This window comes from Pinus tabuliformis, chromosome X, assembly GCF_031772625.1.
Source record: "Pinus tabuliformis cultivar Carrire ecotype Pingquan chromosome X, CPIR1, whole genome shotgun sequence".
NCBI classification, from domain to species: domain Eukaryota; kingdom Viridiplantae; phylum Streptophyta; class Pinopsida; order Pinales; family Pinaceae; genus Pinus; species Pinus tabuliformis.
In genome coordinates, this window is record NC_142308.1 from 1,520,805,430 (window position 1) to 1,520,827,108 (window position 21,679).

Below are 21,679 nucleotides of genomic sequence, written 5' to 3' on the forward strand. Positions count from 1 at the left end.
TCATGGTTCTCGGTGTTCAGGCTCTTGCCTGGTTTATGGTTGTTCAAGCAATAGCTCTTGCTGTCAAAGCCATTTCCCTGACTGTTGGGGGCAGTCTTAAGTCTGAACGGTTATTCTATTCCACATTGCTCCATACCCCTGGTGTTCCTGCCATTATGGTAAGGCCTCGACAACGATTGCTCAGCCGTCGAGGCTCTGCCCGGGGTGGGTCTTCGCGTCCTCCTGTTGATGCATCCCAATCCCACTGTTGCCATTGCCATTGTCATCGAATCTCTGAGGCCAACCCCCTTCAAACTAGCCAATTTCTGGACTCAAGCGCCCCTGATTCTGACCCGGATCCCACGCCTGCCTTCGGTTCTGCCATTTTCAACTTTAGCAGATCTTTGAATAAACCCCAAATCAGTGCCCATGTATCGGTTCTCTTCCTCGAAGACTCTCCGAATGGTGGCGATGCTCAATACAGTAAAGGGAAGCAACCTGGTGGCAACTCAAAGGACGTCATGGAGAAGCCTGCGGATGCTCCAGAGAATGCATCTATTTTTCCTCAGGCTCAGGAGGTGTCGACTAGCAAAGGGGACAATGTCAACATGGAATCCTTTCCCACTGCAGAGGAAATTGAGAAGTATGGATGGTGTAGGGTGGTCGAGGAGGAGCCGGACGAATAGTCGCCCATCTGTTTGGAATCATGACCTCCATCGCTGCTCAGGTCTTGTTTTGGTTTTATTGTTTATGTCATGTTGGCTCAGAGTTTGTTTATGTTATGACTGTACTACCCGAGAGGGATAATGCTGAAGTTCTGCTGGTGCCCCCGCGAGGGATGAACTGTTTTGGTACGGCGCCCCTGCGAGGGCTGTTCAGTTTTCGTTTGGCGCCCCTGCGAGGGTTGTTTCTCTCAGATGTGGTGCCCCTGCGAGGGCTGTTCTTTTTGGTCATTCCTATTCCAAAGTGCTACAATTGGCGTATAGTAAAATGATACTGTAAATGTAACTGTTTTTCTTGATACTGTAAATAATAGATTAGTTTCAACGAGAAAAAAAAAAATTATCCGTAGGAATTAATTCTCACTCTTAATTTGTTTCCACAAGTTATCAAATTCAAAACTAAATCAATCATCTTACAATTATTTTAATTCCTATGCTCTCTTACAAGCACCATAACATTTAATTCCAATAAATTATATCAAAAACCATAAATTTTTATTCTAATCTATTGTTACAACCACCTTGACACTTATCGAAAATTAAATAAGCAACCACAGCGGCACTTATGCAAAACTAGGTAATTTTCATTTGAGAGAAATTCTTTGGTGGCCCCAATAAGTGATTTATCTTTATATTCTAGGTTTGAATGTAATTTTGTTTACTATTTTTTTTCCATTGATTTTTGCATGTCAGGATTCTTCTCAAATTTATGCCTTACGACATTTCCTTTGCAACATCTGGTGCAATTGCTAGTTATATGTTTACAAAAGGGATGGCGCATGGATGAGCCGTGGATTTAGAACACCTAAATGATCCTCAACCATTAGTCATGCTATGTTGGTTCCATGTGACATATGAATACTCTTCATTCAATATTACATTAACCATTTTTCATTAAGTTATTTATTTATTTATTTTTCTATAAATATGAACTGAACATGATATTAGTCCATTCGTATTCCCCTCCATGAGTGTCGTTAAAGTGCATGCCATGTGGATTCTCTTTCCACATGTTAGACATGCAGTCCATAGTTCTTTCAAAATTTCAAATGGATGATTCAAATGGAATAAAATTATTAAGTGGTGATAGTGATCCTCTTTACTATTTGGTTGGAATGACTACCCTTTGAAATTCGTACGGTTGCATTGTTTTCCCTCGTCGACCACATTTTTTGCTATCTTAGGCTAGTTTTTACAGAGTTTGTTTCTAGAATAAGAATGATAAAATTTCTAGGGAAAAGTATGGCTTCATTTTCATCTAGTGATTATTAGAAATTAAATAATAGAGTAATAGAACACATAAAACATTGTGGAAACACAAACACAAAAAATCATAAAACAAGACAGACACAGATATGTGTGGTTCACGCAATTTGGGAAATCTACAAGCAAAAATAACTATTCCTTCAATTATATAATCTAACAAAAAGACTGGATACAACCTACAACAAAACTATTGTAACTTCCTCTTCACTCTCACATAGTCTCCTCTATTTTTCTCACACAAAATAGTAATACACAGTCATAATACAATTCCATCATATAAATTGAGGCTTGCATTCCAACGAATTTTTGGTATGCACAAATTCTTCTTTGGAAGGTTTAGGGGAGATCTTGGTGCATGAAAAATTATTATTAGCCTATACGCCTCGAAAACTCAAACCACATCAAAAAATTTATGCAGTATATAATTTGGAACTAATTGTTGTAATACATGACTTAAAAATTTGGAGGCACTACCGTTTAGGAAATAAATTCACCATGATAAAAGATCATATTAGCCTGAAATAATTTTTCAGTCAACGATGTCTTAATGCTAGACAGGCTAGATCAATGGATTTTCTTAGTGAATTTGATTTCGATATCAAACATATTAAAGGAAAATAAAATAAAATTATAGATTCTTTAAGTATACATGCACATAACCTAATGGAAATATCTATTAGTAGTGTCAGTATTGATTTCATAGAGAAGATCAAGAAATCAGTACACGAAGATCATAAATACTTGGAAATTCAATAGAAATTACAACATACAACAATTTCAGGTTAAGTTGAAAACTCAAAAATTTGTTAACCTACAAAAATATATTGTATGTTCCAAATGTATTTATTCTAAAATAGGCAATATTAGATGAATATAATAAGAAACCTTATGCTAGACGTCTAGGATAGCAAAGCATGATAAGTACTCTAAGCAAGGAATTCCACTGGTCTTTCATGAAAAAGGAGGTAGCAGAGTATTTTTCTACATCTATAGAGTGTGAGAAAGTGAAGGTAGAACACCAACACCCAGCAGGGCTGTTAAACACACTACCCATTCCTGAATGGAAATAGGAAGCGATCTCATTGGATTTCATTACAGGATTGCCAAAGACAAAATGAAAGCATAACACCATAATGGTATTTGTGGACACTTTAAGTAAGGAGACACACTTTATACCTTTACAGTCCACCTATCAAACAACCAAAACTGCAAACATTTTTATGAAGGATATTTTTTGATTGTATGGAGTACCAAAAATGGTGGTATGTGATAGAGATGCTAGATTCACTTCTAAATTTTGGAATTATTTGTCTGGGGGCATGGAAACAAAGATAAATTTTATCACTGCATATCACCCCCAAACTGATTGGAAATAGAGAGGACAAATCATATTTTAGAGGACATGCTAATAATGTATGTCATGGAAAAATATGCTAAGTGGGAAGATTTCCTACATTTAGCAAAATTTTCCTACAATAAAAGTTATCAAGCTTCAATAAAAATGAGTGTCTTTGAAGCCTTATATGGTAGAAAATTCCACACACCTCTTAGTTGGAGTTTTCCAAAGAAAACTTAATATTGGGACCAGATGCATTACAAGAAATGGAGCAAGTGATGCAGAAATATTAGACAGAACATAAAAACTACATAGGATAGCCAAGAAAGTTATGTTGCTAAAAAGAGACCTCAAATGGAATTTAAGGTTAGATATCATGTACATTTAAGAGTTAAACCAAGGAAATGAACTTTAAGGACAACAACCTATACCAAGTTGGCACCATGGTTTTGTGGACCTTTTGAGATTGTCAACAAGATTGGATCGGTAGTGTATTAGCTGGCATTGTTGTGCCATATAAAAGTACACAATTTTTTTCATGTATCTTTGTTGAAAAAATATGTCCATGATAATTTTCACATAATTGATTGGAATTTGATACAGGTGGAACCAAAAGGAGACTTCCTAGAAAATCCAATTCGCATATTAGATCAGAGAGAGATCTTGCTATGAAATTGAGTTTTCACTCAGGTTAAAGTGAAATGGAATAACTTTACAACTCTCGGAGATACAAAGAAAAATGTAAGAGGGCTTTCTAGAATTGTTTAAGAAGGGAAGAGATTGGGCACTGAACACCAAAGACAGTGTTAAATGAAAAGGGGTGGAAGATGTAATACCCCTATGTTTTTTATGTTAATGAATTTTTATTTTTAGACATGGAATATTTTTAGTTTTAATGGCTAAGGAAGTCATGTTGGATTTTTTATCTGATGTGCACAATAAAATTATTGTGATATAATTAATAGCTTTTTATTAATAAATAAAATGTGGGAAATTACATGGGAAAGAAGCACTAGAGTTAGGAGATCCTTGCCAAAACTAGAAACCATTATTGATGGGTGAAATTAAGATAAATATTTCCTTAAATCACTCCTAAAAAACTCAAGGAGAAATAGATAAGATTTAATATGATGGGATAAAGAAATCTATTAAATCAATTAGTTGGAGAAATAAAATATGTATGAGTGGAATAAAGTGTTGCGAAAGAGAAATGCAGGCTTTAAATAAAAACGAATAGCACATTTTTCAACATTAAAACAAAAGAGCCTAGTCAAGGGGGTTGGTAGACCCAAAAAGAGAGACACTGCTAAAATATGCTAGGAAAGAAGACTTATAAAATACATTACTTTGGAATAAGTGAAGTTGTTGATTCCCGTGTAACATATATCTTAGGTCACGAAAGAATTGATGGATTCAGTTCGTGGTCGCAAGGAATGTGTGTAATTCTCAAGTAATTGTTCCTATAGCAATTTTGGTTATGAAATCAATACTTATCTAGATAAAATCTTAGAATGATAAAGGAAAGATATACTTATTTGTATATGAATAGAGTAATGATAAGATGGGATGAACAATTGTTTACTGTGAAATTAATTTAATGTTGCATGTGTGGTCTACGTGCTAATGAAACACTGCCTATGGTGGGATACAATTAGTCATTTTTTATGTATTATGAAGGTTCGTGAGGAGGTTCTTGATTTAGACTAGCACGATGTAGTGTAGATGTATCTCTTGATATGTAGAAAGAATTTGAAAAATGTTATTTAATTTTTCTAAGTTTGTGGTTACATTTTCTATATATCATGGTTATGATAGACACATTTGGCATCATTTTGTGTTAATGAAAAAAATAAAAATAATAATAAATAATAATATAACCCTTTATAGGTTATAGTTTGCATGGAAGAGATGATTAGAAATAAACAGACTCAGAAGTATAAAAGATACAAAGCACAAAAGCACCCTACAAGGAAAATAGTTGATATATGAGAGGTTTAATTATATTTATTGCTAATCGTAAGAAAATGGATAAGGAATCCACAGTTCGTAGCATATGACTTCATAGAAAAAAACAATATTGGAAAATAATAGCCATTATTACTTGCACGCACAAGACTATTACATAGTCGTTAACATTGGTGTGGTCATGGTATAGATGAATCAACCTGAATCAAGCAACTAAGGTAATACGCATTCAATATCTATAAAAATAACCCAAAATTCCTAAGTATTTGTAAGGAAAATAATCAGTCTATGCACAATACAGGATCATAGACAAATTTTAGTAGTTAGGAGAGATGGTAAATAGAGTATAAATGCGAGAAGATATTTTCGATGCCAAATTATAACTTGACAATCGACTCTTTTCTTTTTAGAAAGAATTTAAAATACAAGGCAACAATAGAGCATGCCGCATCGAAAAATTCTTGAAACCTTATATCTTGACGTTGCATCGCATAAGCACTAGAACAAGTACATGTCCCTTCCTAACCTCTCTAAGGATTAGGAATGCTACTTATCGGTTGGAAAGGAGAAAAATAATTACATCACTAGACACGAAACTATACCAGTGCCATTACGGGAGCAATATTATACTAAGAGAATGTGCAAAGAAAAGACAAAGGATAAGTAGGTGCACGTTATAGAAAACGATTGCAATGAAAATATGTATAATACCTTTAGACAAGGTGCACACAGTTATCAAAGAGACAATCGAACTCATAAGGAAAAGCATAGAAGAATGTATCAACATTTTACCATTATAATAGGAAAAATTACTATCGAAAAATATCATGGTTGTAAAGTATAAACTACATACTACTATGCCTCTTATAAATAATATAAAAATTTAGCACCATTATACAAAAATTTACAACTCAATGTTGCAATAAGATTCATATTATAATAGATATCTCAAAAAAATACATTCAGTGTGGGTCAGAGGCCTCTTTTAAAATCACAATGTTGAATACAGGTTATGTTCCCTTTAATAAAATTTCATAGGAAAATCAATCGTAACTATGACAAAACCATGAACAGAAATGGGATTGGAATTCATGCACATCGTGACACAAAACTAAGCAGTAGGAGGCCCATGACTGACATATTCAAGAATGATCTCAAAAATAGTGGGTGGGAATTAGTGGGACAGAGTTGTATGCCTTAGTCACATAAATTAGAACCTGAACATAGCTCCGCTTACCTACATCTATAAAATTGAAGACGGTAAAGAAGAGAATGCAAAACCTTCTCATCTCTAGGTAATTTGTAAGGCCAAATGTAAATGTTACCACAAAATAGTGAAATCTCACCTATAGTCGTGAAACTATCTAACCCTTCCTTCCTGCATATTAAACCAGGGCTTCATTAGAGCCAACATAATGGATATGAAATTGTAAATACTCAATAGAACCATGCTGAACTAAAAAAAGCTAAGGAAGCATGTATAGGAGGAGAAATTACCAGTTGACCCCAATATAAGGATGAAAAGAGCGAACCCTACATGATGGTTACTAGGGTCTCTGCTAGAAATAAAAGCCACTTCAGGAGGAGTTGAACTGTGTGTGTATAGCAGAGTATATATTCCATAAGTCATGAAAGAGAAAAATCATTAAATGAAGAAGGGTTTATGTGGTACTCTAATAACAAATTTAACATAATAGAGAAAAGAAAAATCTAGGAAAAAAATATATACTCCTAAACACATAATAAGAGGGAAATGTGCCTACCTATGGAAACACACCTGCGTAGAATTGCTTGAATAATTTCATTGCACCAAGGGGCACCAAATTCATGGTGAAATAGTGTGTTTGAGCTCACCCTCTAACAACCTAAGAAGGAAATCGATTCAATACGTGGAAACATAGGATTTTAGACCGATACCAAGAACAAACAATGCGATAGGTAGTTTAAATCTTATGAATGTGTTGTCGAAAATTGCTCTATAGTAGACATGTTTAATTATCAAAGCTTAAAGTCTACAATAAGACCTATCTTCATGAAAAATGTGGCCAAAAGAAATAGAAAAACCAACAATAAATAGAGGGATTCAACAAAGAAAATAGGCAACAAAATAATTTGTTTAGAATAAAAAAAAATTGAAGTTATTATTATTATTATTCTAAATATATTAAGTTATTAATATCAATATTTAGATTCATATGTTTAGTTATTAAACCATACATCATATGAATATTTAATATTGAATTTATATTTAATTTTAAATCTTGTTTTTTAAACTTATGTTAATATATTTAAACGTTGATTTAAAAGTATTAATATATTAAAGGTAAATTTAAATATATTAATCTGTTGTAATAATATATACGTAATGATTTTAATTTGATATATATTCATTTAATTAAATTATATATTAATTATGTTAATTCTATAGTTAGTTAAGTAAACTTATTAATGTATTATGATTATTACGAATTAATTTAAATCTTACCAAACCGTTACTGAGAAAGGCAGGGTGTCAAAAAATAAATCTGTCATAGAACCATGTAGACACCCCCAGATGTCACAGAATCTTGACGAAAACCACAAATGTAGGTATAACAAAAAAAAACCGCATGAGTGCACTCAGTGAGTGAGCTAGACACCTCTACAAAGCAAGCGACGAAGCAAATGAGAAAGGGTATAACACAGAGTGGTAGGGTTAGAGTTTGAAGGAGGTATTTCCACCTTTGGATAGTAGAAAAAAATCTCCATGGTTCACATTGGCCAAAGAACTGACAGTCATGTGAAGGTCATATGAAAATTCGTAATTATGAGGCCATGGATTTACTCTTAATTCTACATGTACCCGCCATTAAGAGGACATTGTAATGTGGACACCGCCAACATTTTCTACCATCAACCGAACAAGCAAGTAACTATAGCACTCATTTCTCATGTTGTAATGTATGGAACTTTAAAAATAGATATCCACTATACAAGTTATGTAGTTTCGTTGAAGGGAAGGTGCCCTTTAGAAATTATGAATCAAAATGCATAAGTAGGTTTGTAGAAGTTTGAATTTGGTGATCGCTTCACATTATAAGTGCATAACATTTACAGGTTAAGGAATCACAAGCTTGAGCGTAAAAGCATAAGTACCAAATTAACATAGTTTTAGTGCTATGGGCATGAAACAAAATCATATGAGACATTAGAGAATAAAGAAATTAAAATGGTCGAATAATAATTACTACACGTGCCTGTAAGAGACCAGTGGATCTAGAAATCAGAATAATAGTCTTAGTTATTTGGAAGGGCATACACCGGGTTTTCTCTTAACGATTACCTAAGCAAACCTGTTAGTTTTAAAAAAAATACATTACATCACATCTTACAAAGTACAAAAAATTGATATTTAAAAGAAATAAATAAATTCTAAAGATATATCACAATTAGATCCAAGAGAACATAGGCAATCCTTGCCATTATTAAAAGAAATGCAATGAAAAAGGTAAGGTCAATGTTATGTGTTTATAACAAAAGAAAAATATACGATATGTTAGGTAAGTAAATTACAAATACATTTTAAATTCAAATTTTAAATATCATACCTATACTGAAATATGAACCAGATATATTTTGAACACCATGTATATAATTAACAATCATATATTTATTAAAACAACTAAACACTTATCAGTTAATACAATTATAAAATAATCAGTTAATGTTATCAATCTAATAACTTCATAACGTCATAAGAAAGTGACTCGTAACCCATGGTGTCTCGTCTCAATATAACTATTATTTCATTAATTACCCAACTTTATGAAAATTTATATCTAACCTAAGAAGAAAGTGACCCATAACCCATGGTGTCTCGTCTCAATATAACTCCTAATTCATTAACTACCTAACTCCATGGAAATCTATATCTAAGTAACATGGCAAATAATGAATTTTTATGCGTAAACGACTTATATTTGGAATGGATGTCACAACACTAATGTATACATTAATTTTTTAATCCTTTAATCTCATAGTTTCCCTTGTAAATGTACAAGTACAGCACTAATGTCTAAATTAGTTTTTTAATCCTTTAATCTCATAACATCCTTATAAATGTATAACTAAGTATTATTGTAAATAATGAATTTGTATATATATACAACATAGCTTAAGAAAATAATTATAAAAATAATAGTGTATGAAATAATAACATAAAAATAAAAATATAATAAAATAATCTATGTTATTATAATAAGATAGATTAAAATATTTATTAATACATTAAGAATTAAAAAATATAAAATTAGATCTGAGATTTTTGCGATCTATATTGTAGATAAATGTTTTGTAGAATAATCACATAATTAGGATTTGGTCGAGGTTTCGAACTAACCAATGTGGTTCATTGTCAGAACAAGTTGAAAGAAATCTTACGATCTTCAAAAATAAATAATAAGGATACATCATTGTTGAGAGCCATTGGAGATTAGTCAAACAAGTCAATAAAATATTATATTTATTTTAAAATAATAAAATATTATTTTTTATTATTTAAAAGAGTTATAATATTTTAATATTATTTAAACTCCTAAAAAAATTAGATGTAAATAATTTAATATTCTTAATATAGTTAAAAATACATGTTAGGTCTACTGGATTAATATAAAGAAATTAATGAGGGTTAAAAAATTAATAACTAAAGTTGGAACAAAAAAAGAGGGGGGGTTTATGAGATGAGATAATAAGAGAGGTTTAAAACCCCTTTTTATTATTTTTAAATAAATATAATATTCTATTGACTTGTTTGACTAATCTCCTACGACTAGTTTTCAACGGCTAGTTTCCAACAACTAATCTTGGGCAATGATGCATCTTTACTATTTATTCTTGAAGATTGTAAGATTTCATGAAAATATATATCTAAGTACCATTGCATTTGACGACACTAATATATATATTAATCTTTTAATTCTTTAATCTTATAGCTTCCTTATAAATCTACAACCAAGTACAACACTAATATCTAAATTAATTTTTTAATCCTTTAATCTCATAACTTCCTTATAAATGTATAACCAAGTAACCTTGGACAATCATGCATCCTTACTATTTTTTCCTGATGATCGTAAGATTTCCTTCACTTTGTCTTGAAGGTAAACCACATTGGTTGGTTTGAAAGGTGGAGCAAATCCTAATAATATGATTATTCGGAAAGACATTTATCTACAACATAAAATTACTTAAATTCTAAATTTATTTTAAATTTTTATTATTAATTATAAACAAAATTAACATACTAGTAATATTTCTAATCATAAAAATTTAGTATGATATTATAATAGAACTTATTAATTTAATAATAACTTTTGTTATAATATTATGACTCAATACCACAAATTATTCATACGACATATTATTAAACCATATACTAAATATAGCCCATGTTATGGGTTTTTTTTCTGATTAATCAATTTAAAGTAAATTAATTATAAATAAACAACTTCTTCGGCCATAAAAATATTCCAATATATTGCTTAAAGATTATATCTATCTATTAGAGGAAATGAGAAGAAAGACCATCTTTGTTAATGATATAGCAACTCTAGTATAAATGAAAATTAAAAGATACCCACCATGTTCGTCATAAGCCTTTCTAGATAGTGTTCATTGTTCTACCTTATTGATAATGCTTCAATGAATCACGTTTCGTTGTACGACTGCTTTCTACATAACCAACTGCCCTTCTACGTTAACTTTTCCATTCGCTTTGTCATGCTTTTTGAATCTTAGAAGGGGGTAACTTGTTTATCTCTTACCGCTCGGCTTTGTTGGCCCATTACCGTGTAAAACTATAATGTAATAGGTACCTGCTCTCTTTTCTTTATTCGTCTCCATTCTTCATTCATGTGGATTTCGATAGTAGTTTTGACTTAAAAACAAAGCTGGAATATCTGTCAAGTGTAATCATAGTGATTTCTATCTGATTTCTATCTCAGAGCATCAAACTCTCATGGATGTTTCACACCATTGTCCTCGATCCTTTCTGCAAATGATGAGAAATATGTTGGGAATTTCTGGTAATTCTAAACAAAATGAACAAAGAAAAATGATCTGTTTGAACACAGGACCTTAACATAGGGAAGCTAAAAATTGTTTGGGAGAACAGAGTTTTCAACACACAAAAAAAACTTTGTATTCATTAATAAAACAACTGCTGTTATAAAAGGGATCTTCCTCTCTCAGAGGGATTACAACCAGAGAATGTTTCAGTTCCACAAAAAAATTACTCTGTCTTCTCTTGAAAAATACTCTGTCTCAACTGCAAATTTTTCATTCACGCTGCTGCGTAAATTTACACTATTGTAAAAATTTCTTCACATGTGCGTTGCTGCGTGTTTCCCTTACATTACATATGCAATGAACAACAAAACATTACATTCAACCTGCTGTAAAAACTTCTTACATTCGCTGCGGCGAGTTTTTCATATATTCCATTACATACTCTAGAACAATTAAAAAACAAAACATAGCTTGACTTTTTGTTTTACCTGTGCCCTAAAACAAACTCCCGTAAAATAAAAAACAATAAAATTAAAGACTTTACCTACAATTACAACCATAGTAAATATCATTAATTTACTTGCTGACAAAATCGGCGGTCAGACAGAGTTTCACTTCACGTCACGCCCATGGTGCAGGCCTAAACATCAACTGTTGATGTCAATCGGACGGCTATCGCCATTTCCCGGAGGTCCCTTCTTACCTAACTTTATGCGCTGGGGAATGGTGGTTTTCCAAACCACGTGTCAATCGTTGTACATGCTCACTGCCCTCCGCAGGAAAACCATTGTTCAACAAAAGCGGTGTGGGGAAGTCTGGCGGTTTTCTGCAATAAATGCCGTAGTTGAAATTACATTCCAACACTCCCCTTTAATTTCAACTGCTCGGTTATCAGTCATACCCATAAATTTTCTCAAAAACTCAAAACTTTTCTGCCCCAATGGTTTGGTCAGAATGTCTGCAATCTGCTCTTGAGTTCTGCAGCGTTGTAAAACAATTTCTCCATTTCTTACCAATTCCCGGATGTAATGAAACTTTGTGTCAATGTGTTTAGTTCTCTTATGAAACACAACATTATTGGATAATGCAATAGCTGAGCTATTGCCACAAAAAATCACAGTTCCTTTTGTTTGCTCTTGGCATAAGCTCCTTAACAACCTTCCATCCAAATTGCTTGACACGCTGCTGCTGTAGCTGCCACATATTCTGCTTCTTCCTTGAGCATTTGCTGGACTGTTTCTTCCACCCTTGTTTTGGCTTCTGCTTCTTCGAAATGAGCAGGGTCATCAACATGACAATATAAAGCAAACAAAGAGTTCATACCTTCATTTGCTACCTCTTGTTCATATATGCCACTTAAATTTCTGAACTTCTTGCCTCTTTCATTTGGTGTACAAGTGCTTGAAGAAGCACTTGAATTTCCTCCTTGTGGTGTGCTTGGAGAAGCACTTTCATTTCTCCTCAAGGGTGTCTTTTGCTGTCCTTGTGTCGGTGATGCTGTTTGGGGATGTATTTCAACCATCTCCTCATCATTTTCATCATGTGACAAAGAGTTTTCAACATTCACTGTTTTCTCTATGCTTCCATCCCAAGCTTCCTCCTCAATGAACTAAACATCTCTACTCACAATAAGCTTCTTGGTGGATGGGTTATACAACCTGTAAGCTTTGGATTCCTCACTGTATCTAATGAAAATACATTTCTCCCCTTTGTTGTCCAACTTCTTCCTTAGCTGATCTAGAATGTGTGCAGAAGGCACACATCCAAAAATTTTCATGTGGGTGACTCCTTGCCTTGTCCCACTCCATGCTTCTTCCGGCACTCTGTTCATGACTGCTTTTGTAGGGCATTTTTTCAAAATGTACGCTGCACAGTGTACAGCTTCAGCCCAATAATCATTTGGGAAATGCTTTGCCTTTAACATACTCCTTGCCATACCCATGATTGTCCTATTCTTCCTTTCGACAACTCCATTTTGCTGCGGAGTGTACCTAGTGGTAAATTTCTTATGAATTTCATTTTCTCTACAAAAACGTATAAATTCTTTGGAGATATACTCACCTCCTCTATCAATCCTTAAAAATTTGATATGCATCCCGCTTTGGTTTTCTACAAGTTCTTTGAAATTATAAAATCTTTCAAACAATTCACTTTTGTTCTTCAGGAAATAAACCCAAGTTTTTCTAGTGAAATCATCAATAAAAGTTAGTATATAGTGGGTGCCTGTAAGTGATGGAGTTTGCATCGCTCCACATAAATCTGAGTGGAAAATCTCTAAGGGTGCTTTTGCGCTTATGCATTTCCCAGATGGAAAACTTTCTCTGTGTTGTTTCCCCAAGGTGCAACCTTCACAAAGGCTGTCTGGTTTCTCTATCAATGGTAATCCTCTTACCGTTCCTTTTCTATTCAACAAGTTAAGACCTCCAAAGTTGAGATTTCAAAATCTCAAGTGCCACAACCAATTTTCATCTTTTGGTTCGCTTTGGAAAGCCTCTTGAGTCACTGTTGCTATTACTTCTTTATTTTTCAAATCTGCTTTCATTCTGAGAGGGAACATCCTGTTCCTTGTCATCTTCACTTCAACAATACATCATTTGCTGGGTGTTTTATCCATGATGGTGCATACATCATTCACAAAGAAAACATTGTACCTCTTTTGAACAAGCTTTCCAATCCTTAAGAGGTTACATTTCATTCCAGGAACATAATAAACATCTGCTATGGTTTTCTTTTCACCTTTCTTTGTTAATACATTTACTTCTCCTTTTCCCATAACAGAAACTTTATTATCAGTCCCTAGTGTGACTTGTGACTTCACACTTTGATCTAACATAGAAAAGAGGGCTATGTTTCCTATCATATGGTTGCCGCAACCGGAGTCTAGAAACCATACATCTTCACTCTTTTCTTCAGCTATATTACAAGCTAAAAACAAATTATTTTGGCTGATATTTTCTCTAGTGAAATTTGCACTAGTTCTATTACTCATATCATGCTGCTTCTTCCTACATTCATTTGCATAATGCCCATATTTTTTACAATAGTGACATTGGACATTAGCTTTATCATACCTTTGTCCTTGAGCATGATGTTGTCCACTTTGTTGGCTGTTGCCTTTGCCTTGGTTCTGATTTGGATTGCTGCCTCTTCCTCTCTTGTTTCGCCTACCTTGACCTCTTCCTCTTCCAAAGAAAATTTAGGTCTTAAAGGCATGCTCTAGAGATGACTTTTCATTTCTACTCAACCTCTGCTCATGTGTTATCAAAGATGCATGTAGTTCATCAACTGAGAAGTTTGTGGGATCCTTTGTCTCTTCTATGGTGGTGAAAATAACATCAAACCTTGAGGGTAGGATCCTCAATAATTTCTTTACAATCCTCCTTTCTTCAAGAATCTCTCCATGAGACCTTATCTGTATGACCAGACCAATCACATGTGTGAAGAGTGAGTCAATATTATCTGACTCCTTCATGCAAAGATTCTCAAAATCTCTTCTCAGCAACTGTAGGTTTGTTGTTTTCACTTTATCCATGCCTTGATAGGCTATCTTGAGAGTTTTCCATGCTTCTTTGGATCTCTTAGCTGTTGCTATCCTTGGAAACACACTCTCATGCACTGCTTGATAAAAAAGTAGAGGGTTTTTGAATCCTTCTTCTTATTGCTCTTCAACGGATCTTTCTCTACCTGAGTTAAATTATTAAACTCATTTTCATCTGCTGGTTCTTCAAAACCATCCTCAACAAATTCCCATAAGTCTTGAGAGGCAAGCAAACCTCTCATAGTTATTGCCCAATAGTCATAGTTTTTTCCATTAAATTGTGGGAGCTGGGTATTACAGATACCCATGCTAGTGCTGGTTCCAGCCATTCTTGCACTCTTAACTATGCTTCAAAACACTGACTCTGTATTTTAAAATAGCTGACTGTCCTCAATAGTAACACAAAAACTAACTTGAGAAATACCTTGGATTCTTTCTTTACTGTGTCTTCACTCTGCGGGAGAAACTGTTGCAACAATAAATCATTCCTTCAGCTTCTTTGACACCTTCAAAGAGCCTAGACAAGCTCTGATACCATGTTGAGAATTTCTGGTAATTCCAAAAAAATGAACTGAGAAAAATGCTATGTTTTAACACATGATCTTAACACGAGGAAGCTAAAAATTGTTTGGGATAACAAAGTTTTCAACACACAAAAAAACCTTTGTATTCATTAATAAAACAACTACTGTTACAAAAGGGATCTTCCTCTCTCAGAGGGATTACAACCAGAGAATGCTTTAGTTCCACAAAAAAAATTACTCTGTCTTCTCCTGAAAAATACTCTGTCTCAGCTGCAAATTTTTCATTCACGTTGCTGCGTAAATTTACACTGCTGTAAAAATTTCTTCACATGTGTGCTTCTACGTGTTTCCCTTACATTACATATGCAATGAACAACAAAACATTACATTCACCCTGCTGTAAAAACTTCTTACATTTGCTGCGGCGAGTTTTTCATATATTCCATTACATACTCCAGAACAACAAAAAAACAAAACATAGCTTGACTTTTTGTTTTACATGTTCCCTAAAACAAACTCCCGTAAAATAAAAAACAATAATATTTCAGACTTTACTTACTATTACGACCATAGAAAATATCATTAAATTACTTTATTGACAAAACCGATGGTCAAACAGAGTTTCACTTCACGTCACGTCCATGGTGCAGTCCTGAACATCAACCGTTGATGTCAATTGGATGATTGTCACTATTTCCCTGGAGGTCCCCTCTTACCTAAATTTATGCACTGGGGAATGGTGGTTTTCCAAACCATGTGTCAATCATTGTACATGCTCGCTGCCCTACAAAGGAAAACCACTGTTCAACAAAAGTGGTGTGGGGAAGTCTGGCGGTTTTCTGCAATAAATGCCGCAATTGAAATTATCTTCCAACAAAATACTTAAACAAACTAAAAACTATACACATGACATCCATATATTTTCCACCAACTTATGGCTGCCATGAATTCCAACTCAAAAGATCCGCTATGCTTTAGGAGAGGAAAGCCCATCAAAGTTCAAAATAACTGTTACATTATGAGGAGGTAACAGCAGTTAATAAAAGAACACAGACACGATAATTTATACAACTTTAAACCACAATTTTATGTTGTTATCATACTAGAGGATTAAAATGAATATTATCCATCCACTTTGCAATAGTTGGAGATTATATATCTTCACAAAATTAAAACGATTTTAGAGTATAATACGAAAGCTTAATTTAATTTATGATGACGTTGGTTTCGAACCCAAGAATTATTGATACAATATTGGTAACATAAATGTAATGTTTCTTCCCAACATTGCTATACTTCCCCAGAAGAAAAAGAAAGAGAGAAAGCAACGATTATGAAGGCATTGATTGCAATAGCTGAAGCTGCCATGAAACTCAATGTTCCCTAAATCGTAGGCCCAATTTTATATGGGCCCGAGCTAAGTTTCCATATCTCGCGAATTATAACGAAATTTCATACCATATTGCACTTGAACACAATGATAAATATTATTTTAATTACATGAGCATTTCAGTGGGAAATAAAAAGATCTTTAATTACTTGAAGCTTTCACAGTAATATTCAGTGGCAATCCTTAAGAACAACTAATATAATATATAACTAGCAATTTCCCCAAAAAGTGCAAAGAGAGGCCGATAAAATTATTAAATTGTGATAATTTCAAAGACATGTATTGTACCAAATGAATATAGAATTAGGCATTGGGTTAGTTTCACAAGCTAATGTTGTCTGCTATAAGGAATAGTCCCAAAACCTACATGTGGATGACTTGTCTACAACATGTGCGTCTAACAGTTCAATGTTTGGACATGTACACAACGAAAGAAGTTCACCTTAATGAGGGCCTTATGTAAATGAAACTATTGACTCTTAACTTAGCAGACCGATTTTACTCTACAGAAGAAGTATTTATGAGAAATTGTTAAACTAAAGGAAAAAGTAAACCACCCCATGGGGATTATCAACTCAATAACCTTCTAAGCAGTTATATTTCATTCAAAAATATATTTAGCATGTTTTACAAAGAGGCACACATATTGTACTGTAATCACTATACTGGAAATATTAAATAACATTTATCTATATTAAGATAAACAGAATATAAACAATATAGTTTTCGCCTTGAGTTGGAACTACAATAAACAATGAACTTACTACCATATAAACAAGAGGAATGGCATGCCCAACATGCAAGATTTAGTTGAAGAACTATTTCAAACCAAGTGTTTAGCCATAAAATACCAAAAAATGCATATATGTATACTACAAGTAACCTGTGCAACCAATAGTACAGGAAAAGGATAACGCCCAACCTATTACTAATTACATTGTCGGCAATACAAAACTCAGTGGAGAATATAACCACTGTAAATTATGAAGAGAAATTTAAACACTGCAATTCCATAGATTATAGAAATGGATCTTAACAAAAACGAAAAAAAAACAACTGACTCAAGTCGACAAAGAAAAGTCGCTCTTCTCGAACAACCATAACATAATTTAATAATAAGTAATCTTAGAGGAAACATAGCCACAAGAATGACCTGGTTCAGTTCCGGGGTAAAGAGAAATTGTTACCACCACGGTTTCACTGTGGAAGCCATCAACAATATAGGCCTATAGCTTTCCCTTACAAATAAGGGGAAAAGGAAGTTGTATACGATGACGAGCATGCAAAACAAAAGACCTATGATAACAGAAACATCATATATTCAGCAAGAGCCTTACCTTCTGGGGTTGGCGTGTAGTGGGTGATAATGTTGAAAAAATTTCTAGGAAGACCTTACGCTTTTGTTGAATGAACCTAAGATCCAAGTGAAATTGGGAAAGATTTATCCAAGACAGACAAACAAAATTCCTCGTGAAAACCTCAGAGAGAGGATATGTAACACTAAACGATGGTTTGCAATGGCTTCTAAGTCTGAGGAGGAAAAAGATACCTATGGTGTGCTTGTGTAGGTTTCACCTCGAGCACCAGAAGAGTGAGGTTGCAGAGCACCAACGACCAAGGGAGAAATGAGAGGCGTGTTTCAGAGTTGGGGAGAGGTGCAGGCATCTACTTGAAAGGTGCAGGGATCGACCCTAGCAAGCATAACACAAGCATAACAGGAAGAGCGAAATGTCAGAACTGAATTGGACAGATGTCAGGCTCATATGGTTTACAAATCTTACGTTTAAACTGAAAAGGTTGACTATCAACCAGATGTCGAGTAGGAAAGTGTCAATAAGAAAATGAAAATTTTAGACAAAGACATTGATGCATAGGAAGGCATATCGGCCCAATTAAGATTATGAAGGATGGCATCCGCTACATATTAGAGATTGGTCGTCAAGAACGTTGATGAAGTCAAGAGAGATAGATATATATATGAAGCACCCTCAATGTTATGCTTAAAAATAATATCAAAGAGGCAATTAAAGCCAACATCAAGTTATCAACACCGCCATATCTCTGGAAATCGATAAGGGCTATTGCCAATAAAAAACCGCCTATTGAACCAAACATGAGGGTCATAATTGAACCGATCACCAACTGATGGTCTCCTTCGTTGAACTGCGTAGGAATGTTCCATCGTGAAGGCATTCTGATTCGTTCGACTTTTCCTTAGTCCTTGGTTTTAAATTGTAACTTATATTCAACCGCTATTGCCTGCACATTCTCGTTGGAGTTAAAAACTGTGTGCCCTGCGCAACGAATGTTGAAATATTAATTTCAACTGCCGTGCAGTAGAAAACCGCCAATTTTGCCCACTCTGAATTTTTCCGATTGATGGTTTTCCCCAGAGCGTAACGATCACAATCATCAATTGACACGTGGCTGAGCCATCCTTTACAAAACCACCATTCCCCGGCGCGTAAAGCTCGTTTGAAAGGGACCTCCAGGAAAATAGCATCAGCCATCGGATTAGATCAACGGTTGTGTACAGGCCTGCACCATATGGGCTTAACGTGAAGTGGAAGTTTCGTTGACTACCGTTTTTGTCTGCAAAGTAATTTAATGATATTTACTATGGTGAGTAAACATAGGTGAAATATTTAATTTTATTATTTTTTATTTTACGGGAGTATGGCAGATGTAAAACAAATATGTTATGTTCTGTTTTATGTTTTTAGTTGACCATGTAATGTAATGCGCAACAGAGCACGAATGTTTTTTTTTGTTGAGAATGTGAAAGGGAAAAACGTAGCAGCGTGTGAATGAAAACCGTTTTACACACAACAGTGTGAAATCTTCAAGAGAGACAGAGTATCTTTTTGTAAATGCACAGCAGTGCAGTCACAGGTGTGTTTTCAGCAGTGTTAATTTTGGAGAAACAGAGTATTGCTCTCTGTTGTAGAGACAGAGTAAATTTCTTTTTGGAGCTGGTGTAATCCCTCTATTGGAGGAAGAAGAATATTGCTCGCTGTTGTAGAGACAGAGTAAATTTCTTTTTGGAGGTGGTGTAATCCCTCTATTGGAGGAAGAAGAAGCTTTTCTTTGTAACAAAATTTGTTTTAACTAATGAATACAAAGTTTTTTTTTGTGTGCTGAAACACTTTGTTCTTCCTAGAAAACAATTTTAGTTTCCGCTGTGTTAAAACAGAGCATTTTCTTTGTTCTGTTGAAGTTATTTTTGTTTTGGAATTAAACAGAGAATTCCCAACATGGTATCAGAGCTTGTTCAGGCTCTTTGAAGGTGTCAAAGAAGCTAAAGGAAGGATTTTTTGTTGGAGTAGTTTCTCTAGCAGAGTGAAGACTCAGTCAAGAAAGAATCCAAGGTATTTCTCAAGATTAGTTTTTTGTTGAGGATAGCCAGTTATTTTAATATACAGTCAAGTAGTTTTGAAGCATAGTTAAGAGTGCAATAATGGCTGGAGCCAGCACTAGCATGGGTATCTTTAATACTCAGCTCCCACAATTTAATGGGAAAAACTATGACTATTGGGCAATAACCATGAAAGGTTTGCTTGCTTCTCAAGACCTATGGGAATTTTTTGAGGATGGTTTTGAAGAACCAGCAGATGAAAATGAGTTTAATAATTTAACACAGGCAGAGAAAGATCTGTTGAAGAGCAATAAGAAGAAGGATTCTAAAGCTCTCTATCTTTTGTATCAAGTAGTGCATGAGAGTGTGTTTCCAAGGATAACAACAGCTAAGAGATCCAAAGAAGCATGTGAAACTCTCAAGATAGCCTATCAAGAAATGGAGAAAGTGAAGACAACAAAACTACAGTTGTTGAGGAGAGATTTTGAGAATCTTTGTATGAAGGAGTCAAATAGTATTGACTCATTCTTCACATATGTGATTGGTCTGGTCACACAGATAAGGTCTCATGGAAATATTCTTGAAGAAAGGAAAATTGTGGAGAAACTATTGAGGATCCTACTCGCAAGGTTTGATTTGATTGTCACCAACATAGAAGAGACAAAGGATCTCACAAACTTTTCAGTTGATGAACTACATGCATCACTGATAACACATGAGGAAAGATTGAGTAGAAATGAAAGCTCATCTCTAGAACATGCCTTTAAGACCCAGATGTCCTTTAGAAGAGGAAGAAGTCAAGGCAGAGGAAATAAGAGAGGAAGAGGCAGAAGCCAAAAAAATGGTGAAAGAAACAGTCCAGCAAATGCTCAAGGAAGAGGCAGCAATCCAAATCAGAACCAAGGCCAAGGCAGGAGCCAACAAAGTGGACAACATCATGCTCAAGGACAAAGGTATGATAAAGCCAATGTCCAATATCATTATTGTAAAAAATATGGGCATTATGAAAATGAATGTAGGAAGAAACAACATGATATGAGTAATAGAACTAGTGCAAATTTCATTAGAGAAAATATCAGCCAAAATAATTTGTTTTTAGCATGTAATATGGCTGAAGAAAAGAGTGAAGATGTATTGTTTCTAGACTCTGGTTCCAGTAACCATATGACAGGAAACATAGCCATGTTTTCTATGCTAGATCAGAGTGTGAAGTCACAAGTCACACTAGGGATTCATAATAAAGTTTTTTTTATGGGAAAAGGCGAAATAAATGTTTTAAAAAAGAAAGGTGAAAAGAAAACCATAGCAGATGTTTATTATGTTCCTGGAATGAAATGTAACCTCTTAAGTATTGGACAACTTACTCAAAAAGGGGTACAATTTTTTCTTTGTGGATGATATATGCACCATCATGGATAAAAAACCCAAAAAACCGTGTATTGCTGAAGTGAAGATGACAAGGAACAGGATGTTCCCTCTCTGAATGAAAGCAGATTTGAGAAATAAAGAAGAAATAGCAGCAGTGACATAAGAGGCTTTCCAAAGCGAACCAAAGGATG